We start from the raw sequence: 11,656 nt of genomic DNA on the forward strand, positions 1-11,656 counted from the left end.
TTCATTAGCATTTATAAAAATCTGGAAACCAGCAGGGCATATCATGTATCTAACTGCAGTGCTGGCTTAGATTCCAGTAAACAGGTTATCCTTTAGTAGCACAAAGACATGTCTGTAAGAAAACCTGTCTGCAGCTTTTAAGCAGAGCAGAACCTTGGGAAATTGTGCCTGCAGGAGGGTGACACTTCTGAACTGGGAGATGTTGCTTTCTTTAAAATATTTGTACTCTGCTTTTTCTCTGTACAAAGGGGCAACAACACAGTCTGAAATTCACCATATGAAAACCATGAAGCAAGGAAAACACAATAAAACAGAGAAGATAAAAGCACTTTTAATAAAACTTCAGGGGCATCAGGCCAGATAACAAGCAGCCATGAATAAGGAGGTATTCAGGTGGCAGTGTACACATGATTGGAACACAAACCATGGTGTTCTTAACTACGGTTCACATATTTGGCATTACATCTGAACTCAGCCAGCATCTGCAAAATGCACCAAAATCAGAGGCAAGCTGGGATGGTTTTTACCAGCAAAGGATTTCCATTTTTTATTATACATCAAATAGTGAAGCAGAAATAAATGACATTTATGTTGTGGAGATTCCAGACCCTTCTCTAGTGGAGAAGGACTAGAGACATCGATTGGTCACTTCCATGCCCCCACAGTTGCTAAGAAACCCAGTCAGTGCTAGCTCTTCTAATATGTCCAGAAGTAGGTCATAGAAGAGGAGACAAATGGAAAACACTCCAAGAACAGGAATGCCTGCTGCTTGTTCCGCATGCCTGCACGATGCAGACCTCTTTCTACGCCTCCAGGCTGTGGCTTTCAGGCTGGCTTAGGAAGAGAGGTGGATAAACTTCCTGGACATACATACTTTCTCTGTGCAATGCAAGGAGGAAAAAACTTAGTAAGACCCCAATTGCTCTGTGATGGACCAGAGCAATTTTGCTCCCCTACCCGGAATGGCTACAAGGGGGAGGGCCAGTTTGTGTGCCATGGTGAATCTTCCTGAGAAACTTAGGGCTTTGCACCCCCTCTAGCTATGCCACTGTAAACAAATGTTCCTAAGGGTTAATACAGACATAACATTTTCAGAGCAACAGGAACTGTTTGAAAGTTCAGTGCAAACAAACCTTTTCCTGTTTCAGGGTGAGCACAGCAAAACCAGTTCTGCAAGCTTCCAGGCTGTTTCGGTTTGAACGGAGGACAAGTCACAGCCCAATGCTATCCAGACTTTCCTGGGAGGAAGCTCCATTGACTCTAATGGGACTTACTTCTGAGGAGGCATGCATAGGATTGGGCTGCCAGCTGTGAAAGGCACGAGTCGGCTAGCATACCCAGCCCACCTCCTTCTCATTCCCTGCTGTAGTTTTGTAACTTTCCTAAAATGTTCGAAGATTATTTTCTTTATAAGATGAAGGATGAATGTGTAGAAGTTCAACTATATACACCTAGTGTATAAAAATCAACTAAATAATAATAATAATACTAATGGACAGATAATCAACCTGAAGCATGACTGACTACCGAACCAATGCTCTGCAGGTTGGTGTATGCGCAGAAGATAAATTGTGACACTGAGATTCCACTGAGAATGCACAACCTGCTGTGACCAGTTAATATGTTCCCTCTAGCTTTATTCTTAACAACTGTGACATAGAAGCATTCTCAAGGATGCCAGTCTGATGGGACTGGTGCGTTATTCGGCAGTCACTACAACTGTCTACAGAATCAGTCAACAAAATCAAAATTTAATACTAGTGTTGCCACTCATGTTGTGCATGTTTAAAAACATTACAAGTATTTTTTTTAAACCCATAAAGTACATAAAACAGACAAATAATAACCATCTTCTCACAACACGTAACATTTTTAAATAACACTTTAGGACAGTGTTTCTCAAACTGTGGGTTGGAACCCACTAGATGGGTCATGAGCCAATTTCAGGTGGTCCCCATTCAGTTCAATATTTTATTTTTAATATATTAAATTTGATGCTACCACGTATGTGACTATTTGGGGAAATGTTACAGGTCTGTATTTTTAACAGGCTACTATGTATATGCTTTTAACAATGATAGTCAATGGGACTTATTCCTGGGTAAGTGTGGGTAGGATTGAAAAATTTTCCTAGGATTGTTAAAAATTTCCTGCTTGATGATGTCACTTCCAGTGGGTCCTGACAGATTCTAAAAAGTGGGTCCCAGTGCTAAAAGTTTGAGAACCACTGCTTAGGACATTTACAACCTTCACAAATTCTACATATGCACATGGATATTCCTTGTTCTGTAAATCTAAATTCCCCTCCCCCCAGTCTTTCAAATTAGCAATGGCATTAAATTTTTAAGGCTGAATCCTAAACACTTTCACAGACTGATCCTAACGCATGCTAGAATGGGCAGACCAGCTGGTCTGTCCCAAATACAGCGCAAGGCTGGGGCTGGCTGCAGTGCAAGTCAGAGTAAGAGGAATTAACTTCCCTTACCCTGTGTCATGCACAGCCAGACCTATGGGGCTACTTGTACCTGCACCAGCAAAATCACTGACACAGATCCAAATGGCCTGGATTGGAGTTGGGATCTGGCCTAAGTGGCAGAGTCTAGTCCCACCCCCCATCCCCAGGCTGGTTTGCCCACTGGCCCACCTGCCCTCACCCCAAAATGCCTTCATTCTGCCCTCCCGCTGGCTGGCACAACCCACCCTCCCCCCGCCTCCCTCTCAGCCAGCACAACCATACCTTTTTTGAGCGGCATGGAGACTAGATGCAGCCTCCAGAGGCCAGTGTGCAAAGAGGCACAAAAAATTGGATGTTGGGAGAGTTAGGCCAGACAAAAGAAAATATTTCTTTACCCAGCATGTAATTAGTCTGTGGAACTCCTTGCCACATGATGCGGTAATGGCATCTGGCCTAGATGCCTTTTAAAGGGATTGGACAAATTTCTGGAGGAAAAATCCATCACGGGTTACAAGCCATGATGTATGGGTATGTGCAACCTGATTTTAGAAATGGGCTATGTCAGAATGCCAGATGCAAGGGAGGGCACCAGGATGCAGGTCTCTTGTTATCTGGTGTGTTCCCTGGGGCATTTGGTGGGCCACTGTGAGATACAGGAAGCTGGACTAGATTGGCCTATGGCCTGATCCAGTGGGGCTGTTCTTTTGTTATGTTCTTATGCTTTATGGCACATTTGTGACACTACTGGGACTTGTGACAGCTCATAGAGCGAATTGAACTCAGGATTGAACTCAGGATTGCACTCTCAGTTTACTAAGTAGGACCTACTCTCAGGTAATTTGCATAGGACTGTAGCCTTTATGGAGGGGTGTCCAAAGTTTTTGGCAGGAGGGCCACTGTTGCAGTGACCCTTGGGGGAGCAACCAAGCCCCCAGGCTAGGTTGCTGAATAAGTGCAGGAAAGAATCAAGGAGCCAAGGAAGAGACGAGAGACAGACTTTTAGATTCAAAGCAGAGAGAGAGAAAGCTGATTCTACTAGCCTCCTCCTGCGTTTTTATTGTACTTGCAACCTTGACAGCTACATTCAGTTCTCAGATAAAGCCACATTAGAGTCTCATACAGGGGTGAGAACAATGGGTGCTTCTTCACAGAGTGCTGTATCAGCTATTGTCACACTTCAGCCTGGGAACTAGCATTCCTTGTCGGTTTGCCAATAACAAGGGGGGTTTGCCCGCAATCATCGTACCAAGGCTTTCTGTGTGCTTCTGCTTAAGCACTTGAAAATACCACATTGTCCCCCTTTTTATTTTTATTTTTAATTTTGAGATAGCATTTCATTGTGGGTCATTTGACACCATGCAAAATGGACATTGGGATTTCACCATGAATTACATTTACATTATAAGACATTGCATCATGAGCTATGCAAACATTGGGAAAATTTAAAAACTTGGTTACATACTATGCACTCCCTTAAGGGGGGTGCTAAATGACTATCTTTTAACACAATTATAAAAAGCAAAAACAAACATAAGAACAACAACATTGAACTTTTTATTAGGGGTTCTTGGTTCACTGGATGTCTTCAGGAAACTTTAGTGCCACGCATCTTCACGCACTGTGCTGACACTTAAAACATTTCTGTGAAAATAAACAGAATAGCAGAATCTTGCTGCTAAGTTATTAATGAAGCTTGCCCTTTTACTCTGGGTCCGGCAATTATCTGTAAAAGCACATGGGGGGTAAAAGCACATTATATTTAAGCATTGAGAGAGTGTTAGAGTTAGAAGTGAGAGTGAGTGAAGTTACATCAACATCTTAAGGGATTTATGTCTAAGCATTGAGTATGTGTGTGAGATTCAGAAGTGAGAAGAAGAGAAAAGCTTGTATGTGTGTTATTACAATGTGGGGTTCTCTCTTTGAAACACATACATTTTTTACTGGAAACAATTCTGTTTCATCTTACACATATAATTCACATACTCTCTGCAGTCAGCAAATGGCATTGCACTTTTAATCACAATGACTTCATTTTTCATAACCATTGTATGACTTACTCTGGTCTTTGAAATGCAACATAACTGTTGCTAAACTGCTATCTTTTGCACTCTCTGTGAGAATCTGAACTTTGAACTGGAAATAACCTTGTGTAAACCTTTCTGATATAATTAAACCACTACAACTAATTTAAAATATTACTATCTGCTAGTCACTTATATATGAAAACAAAAAGGCCTTAAGGGCTTGATTAAAACTATAGGATTCTGATGGAACAGGATAGAATCAGTCAAAGCTATGAGAACAGGGAGACTTTTTAAAAGCCTGAATAGCTTTGTTATTACCTTTACATAAACATCTTAATAAAAAGAGGTGTAGCTCTGACTAATGACAGAATAAGGTTTAGTTTGACTTTAAAGCTGTAATAACTGCTGCTGGTGGACAAAATGGCCGATGGTTGCCGTTCTGAAAGGTGTGTGGAATGAGAGACACTGAAAAGTTAGGGAACTACTACAAACTAAACTGAAAGGGAGGGGTGAGTTTAGCTTGTTAGTAGCAGTTTGAGGATCAGAACTGGAGCCAAGCTGTTTAAAGCTCTCTTGTACAATTTGCTCTTGTTATAAAGTGTGGTTTTTTTTTTTTTCTGACCTTCCCTTTGGTATGTAACTACCCCCCTGGTTGGAAACCCATCAGTGAACACTGTGATTGTTTTAGGGATGGGAGTTGGGCGTCTGACTGCTGTAAGGCTGCTGCAAGGAGACTAGCTTTGTGACTGTGGGTGCCTATATTCTGGCAAGTTCTAATCATGTCTGCCAGAGTTAAGTTCCGGACTGCTGATAAGGGTTGAAGTGCCTTTCTGCAGTCCTCATTGGCATTGTCTATAGCAAGTTTCATTAACAGCTCTTCTGCTGCTTCATTATTGTCTACTTGCTTGCTAATGGCTTCCTGGAGGCGGTTCACAAAATCCACGTAGGATTCTGCCGCCCCCTGCCTAATTGTTGCAAAAGACTTTCCAGGCAGCCCTGTTACAGGGACTTTATGTAAAGCCCGTAGTGCACAATTGGCTGTTTCACTTAAATACTGGTCCCCTAGTTGTACCTGCATGTCTGTAGTGCTGAATTGGCCTTCTCCTGCTAGCTGTTCCCAAATTACGTTGTTTTGTGGATTTTGTGCGCGCAGGCGTGCAGCGTGGATTTCACAAGTTTGGCGAAACTCATTAAGCCACACTGCATTTTGTGCAGGAGTTAAAACCATGCGCATGAGAGATTTCCAATCATAAGGAACTAGACGGTATGCATTGGCAATTCCTTCTAGCAACCCTCTGGAATAGGTGCTTGTGATGCCAAAATCCTTGAGTGCAACCCTTACCTCTTTCAGTGCTGAATAAGGAAGAGTTTGCCACACTCTAGTAACCTGTCCTTGTGCATCGTGACCCTGCACCACAGGACAGAGCAAGGATAGCTCGAGGGATTCTTCTGCTGTTAAATTCTCTGACTTCATGGCCTGGCGAGCCATGGCTTCCATGAAGGAGGGTTGTCTAATGTTTGGTGGTTCTTTTTGCTCTAACAGAGCTGGTGCAGAAGGGGGAGGAGGAAAAATACAAGGGCTTTTAGAAGGAGCATTGTTACTCTCCTGCCCTGGTGGCTCTGGCTTTGGAGTGCAGCTTTTGACAGCATTTAAACAAAGATGCCATAAATGAAGAACTTGAATAGAAGCCCGGGGTTCTTTATGTAAAGTTTCTCCTATATGTTCCCAATCGTGTACCCTAAAAGTGCCTGCCTCCGGATACCATGGGCATTGTTCTCCAATTATGCGCACTAAGTCTGTGACCTCCTGCGAGGAAACAGAATGCTGTGCTTTTCGGAGGAGGAACCGTAAGTCATTGCGATGATGCTCTTGTTCAGCCGAAAGGCTGGAACCCATACTCACCTGGGATCTCGAAGGATGATTGACGCGTCTGTAACCTGTGCAAGGCGAGGTGAGCGGGCTGTAGTCTGCGTGGCCCCTGTTTCAGGGTCAGATGAAGCAATGACTGGGAGGTAACCAGGGACAAGCTGCTTGATATAGAAAAGAACAAGGCAGCTTGTCTACTGTACCTGACTGTTGCAGAGGGTCCCTGTTCGGTGCGCCAGATGTTGCAGTGACTCTTGGGGGAGCAACCAAGCCCCCAGGCTAGGTTGCTGAATAAGTGCAGGAAAGAATCAAGGAGCCAAGGAAGAGACGAGAGACAGACTTTTAGATTCAAAGCAGAGAGAGAGAAAGCTGATTCTACTAGCCTCCTCCTGCGTTTTTATTGTACTTGCAACCTTGACAGCTACATTCAGTTCTCAGATAAAGCCACATTAGAGTCTCATACAGGGGTGAGAACAATGGGTGCTTCTTCACAGAGTGCTGTATCAGCTATTGTCACACTTCAGCCTGGGAACTAGCATTCCTTGTCGGTTTGCCAATAACAAGGGGGGTTTGCCCGCAATCATCGTACCAAGGCTTTCTGTGTGCTTCTGCTTAAGCACTTGAAAATACCACAGGCCACATTGTCTCTCTGACACTGTGTCAGGTGCTGGGGGAAAAAGAATTAATTTACATTTCAAATTTGAATAAATTTACATATGTTTACATAAATGAATATATTAAAGATGACCTTATATGAATGAATGAAGGTCTTACAATAGCTTAAGGCCTTGCACAAAGCAAGGCTGGCCTTTCCTTTTCTGCTGCTACTGCATCACAGATGTGAAACAGCAAACAGTGGAGGGAGCCCTCATCCCACAGCTCACCAAGAGGTCAAACAGCTGCCCTCACACTGAGAGCAGTTGCATTGGGCCAGTGCGGGCTCCAACAAATCTCCGGAGGGCCAGAGCCTCATTGTAGACTGGGAGCTCCCTGAGGGCCGCATTGAGAGGCCTCGAGGGCTGCAAGTGGCCCCAGGGCCGGGGTTTGGGCACCCCTGCCTTTATGTAACATGAGCTCTATACTGATTCTTAGGCAGCCCTCAGGAATGACAATGGCTTAGCAGTATTTCTCAAACTGTGGGTTGGGACCCACTAGGTGGGTCACAAGCCCATTTCAGGTGGGTTCCCATTCATTTCATTATTTTATTTTTAATATATTAGACTGCTATGTGACTGCATTTAGGGAAATGTTGCAGATCTGTACTTTTAACAGGTTACTGTATATGTATTTGCTTTTAACAGTGATAGTCACTCCTGGGTAAGCGTGCGTAGGATTCCAGCCTAGGATTGTTAAAAATTTTCCTGCTTGATGATGGCACTTGCGGTCATGACATCACTTCTGGCAGGTCCTGACAGATTCTCATTCTAAAAAGTGGGTCCCGACACTAAACACTTGAGTACCACTGGCTTAGAGAGGTTAACATATGCCCATTGGCAAATTCCTCAGTCTGCCTGCTACTAAACCGGATGCATCTTTTCAACTGAGGTGTTTTTTAAAAAAAAGTTTCCAGAGGCAACACATGAGCGTCACCTGCTGATGCAAGTGATCAGAGCCTCTGAGAGGAATTTTATCCAGGGGTACCAAGTTTCTTTTGGGCCCCTTCGTAAAGAGGGAGGGGGGGTGAAACAGCGTGGGGGTTGGCAATGAGGGTGGGCAGAATAGCAACAGCCGGAATAGTCTTTGGAGCCCAGGTCTACCAGTCTTCCCAATGCAGAGCTCACATCTGCCTGCTTGCCTGGCTTTGGCAGCTGGATATGGAAAACCCAACACACTCCTAAGGCTGCAATCCTATGCAAACTTTCCTGGGAGTAAGCCCCATTGAGCACAATGGAATTTACTTCTGAGTAGACATACATAGGATTGCACTGTCAGTCTCTCTAAAATCTTTCAGATACAGAAAATCATTACAGGAGATTAATCTCATTGTATTTAGGCTCACACTAGAATGGAAGGTGACCTGTGTACACCAAAACTGACTTTTATAGTAGCTGCAATCCTGCAGCTGTGTGCCTGAGCTCCTCCACACTCCTTCCTGGTTAGTGGATCCACAGGCCAAAGAGCTACGGTAGCAGGTCAGTTTCCTCCCAGCTGTGACACTGTTAAGGAATGTATGCATTCCTGGGCTTGGTGTGTATGGTTTGTGGCAGTAGTCGCTGCCATGTGTCCACGGTAATGCCCACAGCATCCCGTGTGGGCAGTGAGTCTGGGTGAGATTATAAAATGTCAGATCCCAGGAAATTTCTGGGCCCCCTCCTTTGGCTCCTGGGCCCCCTTTCTGACCCTGCGTCCGGGTACAAATTACCCCTTTTACCCCCCTCTCCTAGGCCCTGATGTCACTGTCCTTGCTGGGAGAGCTCTGCTCCCCGCTCCACTCCCCACACCCCTATTTTATGTTTTAATTACAGGAGATTTTAATTATATCACCGTTAGCTGCCTGGGTGCCTTTCAGGAAAGACAGGTTAGAAATGGGAAAATAAATTTAATTGGATTACCTTTGGAGTAAAGTTCAAACTATCTCCAGTTATATATGTATCCCAATATTTTAACTCCACCGTCTGTTATAAGCCTTCATACATTGAGCTGACAGAAGCCACAGCTTTAGTGAACACGTGAAGGAACACATAAGATAAAAAATCTTGCAGTGGAGGTTCTAACAGGAAAAGGAAACTTTCACAGATATTGGTGCTTTCCCAGATTAATCTATCTGGCATAGCTGGAAGCAAAAGGTGTGGTTAAGAGGTCAAGTCCCTCTGGAAAGTCCCAAGTTTGAGTTTCACAACCACAAAAACTCACTATGGCTGCAATCATAGTGCATTGAACACAATGCATAGTGCATTGAACACAATAGGACTTACTTCTGAGTAGACCTGGTTAGGATTGTGCCCTATGTCTCAGCATACAACCAATGCTGTTTATCCTGGTCTACCCTACATGGTTGTTATAATACATGTAAAGTAATTTGGAGCACTGTATCAACTGTTATTAAATTCAGTGGTTCCTGTCTTCTACTGCTTGTTTCACCATCATTATTCCCTGTGCAGAATCCTCAAAGGCTAATGTATTGTTTTTGGCTCTTCAAAACAGCAGTAACTGCTTCCTCAATAAACCACAATGTGATGTGGGTATAATATATAACAAGTGAACTTTGAGGTTTATTTCCTGCCATGCCTGCAAAGGCTGAGTTGAGGCTCCCCGCTCTGTGTACCTGGAGAGGAGAGTGCACTGCACCTCACATGTTATGCTGTAGACGCTGTTCCCTGCACAAAATTAAAGACAGCATCTAATATTTGTGCATGCTGTCTTATTAGTTTCCAGTTAATGTCCTGGATCGCCAAAGAAAAGTGCATTCAGCAAGAACTGTTTCTGAGAGTTACTCCTCCCATCGGTTCAAAGCAAAGGCCCCCTACCTGAAGACCTGGAGATCCGTGCCAGTCAGTGTAGACCAGTGTTTCTCAAACTGTGGGTTGGGACCCACTAGCCGTGAGCCAATTTCAGGTGGGTCCCCATTCATTTCAATATTTTATTTTTAATATATTAGACTTGATGCTACCAAGTATGTGACTGCATTTGGGGAAGTGTTACAGACCTGTTCTTTTAACAAGCTACTATGTATATACTTTTAACAATGATAGTCGATGGAACTTACTCCTGAGTAAGTGTGGGTAGCATCGCAGCCTAGGATTGTTAAAAATTTCCCTGCTTGATGATGTCACTTCCGGTCATGACTTCCCTTCTGGTGGGTCCTGACAGATTCTCATTCTAAAAAGTGGGTCCCGGTGCTCAATGTGTGAGAACCACTGGTGCAGACAATTCTGAGCAGATGGAATCAAGCATCTGATTCAATCCCATCCAATTTTCCAGCACCGTTGCAGCCACAATGCAGCCCCAAAGTAAGGGAACAAATGTTCCCATACCTTAAGGAGCCCTCTGTAACTGCTGCCCCACCACAAGATGCAGTGCATACCCCACTGATACTGCTGCACCAGCAATGGAACATTGGATAGGATTGGGCCCTGTGTCAGTAGAAGGCAGTTTTTATAATCCTAAAGTTCAACAGACAACACATGGAAGAAAAAAATGATAGGTGACCAGCCAAAATGTTGGCTGCAGACCTCTCATATGCCCTCATTGTCAAAAGGCAAGCAAACACAGATGCTAATATTTTTTTATATTATTATAAAAAGTAATTTTAATGAATAGGAATAGTGAAACTGGAAGTTAAGAATATGTCTGACTTTCTAAAACTGCTGAACAGGCAAAGTGCTGTCCAAAATCCCCTTGGCAGGTTTCCACACATATCTCCAAGTGAGACTACCCAATTACTGAACTAGCTCCTTCTTCTTTCTTATAACTGGTTTCTTCATCAAGTGCTTGTGGTTCTTACGTTCCGCTTCCTCCAAGTAATAGGAAGTTTCAAGGTGAGGCCAATTTCCTTCGTGAGAAGTACTGCAAAATTACAATATTGTTGGTATTATTATTTCAGTTCTCATCCTGCTGTTCTCTGAGGCAGTGGTTCTCACACTTTTAGCACTGGGGCCCACTTTTTAGAATGAGAATCTGTCAGGACCCACCGGAAGTGAATTTGCATCTTCCCAACCCTAGTGCCAATTGGCACAGGTAGGCCAAATCCCTCTCTTTTCCTGCCCCCTCCATGTTCTGCTCATGCTCTCCCCCCCATAGACATCTTTAGTCCTTGGTGGGGGGGGGCATTAAGCATGCTCTGGCTGTTTTTGGGAGGGTTCATTTTCTTTTTCTTTCAGTTAACAATATTACCTAATTCTGTGTACCCAGGAAATCCTCAGAGTATGCAGCAACCACTCCCTTGCCTATTTGTGGTGGCCCCATTTTGCACACACACTGATAGTGATTCAACCACCTGAGTTCAGTGAAGTGAACTCAGGTGGCTGTGTGCCCTTCAGTATGAATGCAAGAGGGATCCCGCACCAGAATGTTGCAGTCTGCGAATGGCCCCAAGGGGAAGTTCCAGTTTACTCCATGGGCCTTGCTCCAGAGCAAATGTGTGCTGGATCAAACTCTTTGGCTTCAGGGGCTGGGTGGGTCCCCAGCATTGTACAGCCAGTCATCTCTCTCAGTTCCTAGTTTTCCCAGCTCTGTTTTTGTATTTATGTCCCCCCCCCGCTTTGTTTCCAATCTTGCCAGCTGTTTTTTTTTCTCTCTACCTTGCATTCCTCCCCTCCACAAATTCATCCTCAAATAGTTCAAAGATTTCTTGCGCTCGCATTGAAATTG

Source organism: Tiliqua scincoides, chromosome 4 (genome assembly GCF_035046505.1).
Source record: "Tiliqua scincoides isolate rTilSci1 chromosome 4, rTilSci1.hap2, whole genome shotgun sequence".
Classification (NCBI taxonomy): domain Eukaryota; kingdom Metazoa; phylum Chordata; class Lepidosauria; order Squamata; family Scincidae; genus Tiliqua; species Tiliqua scincoides.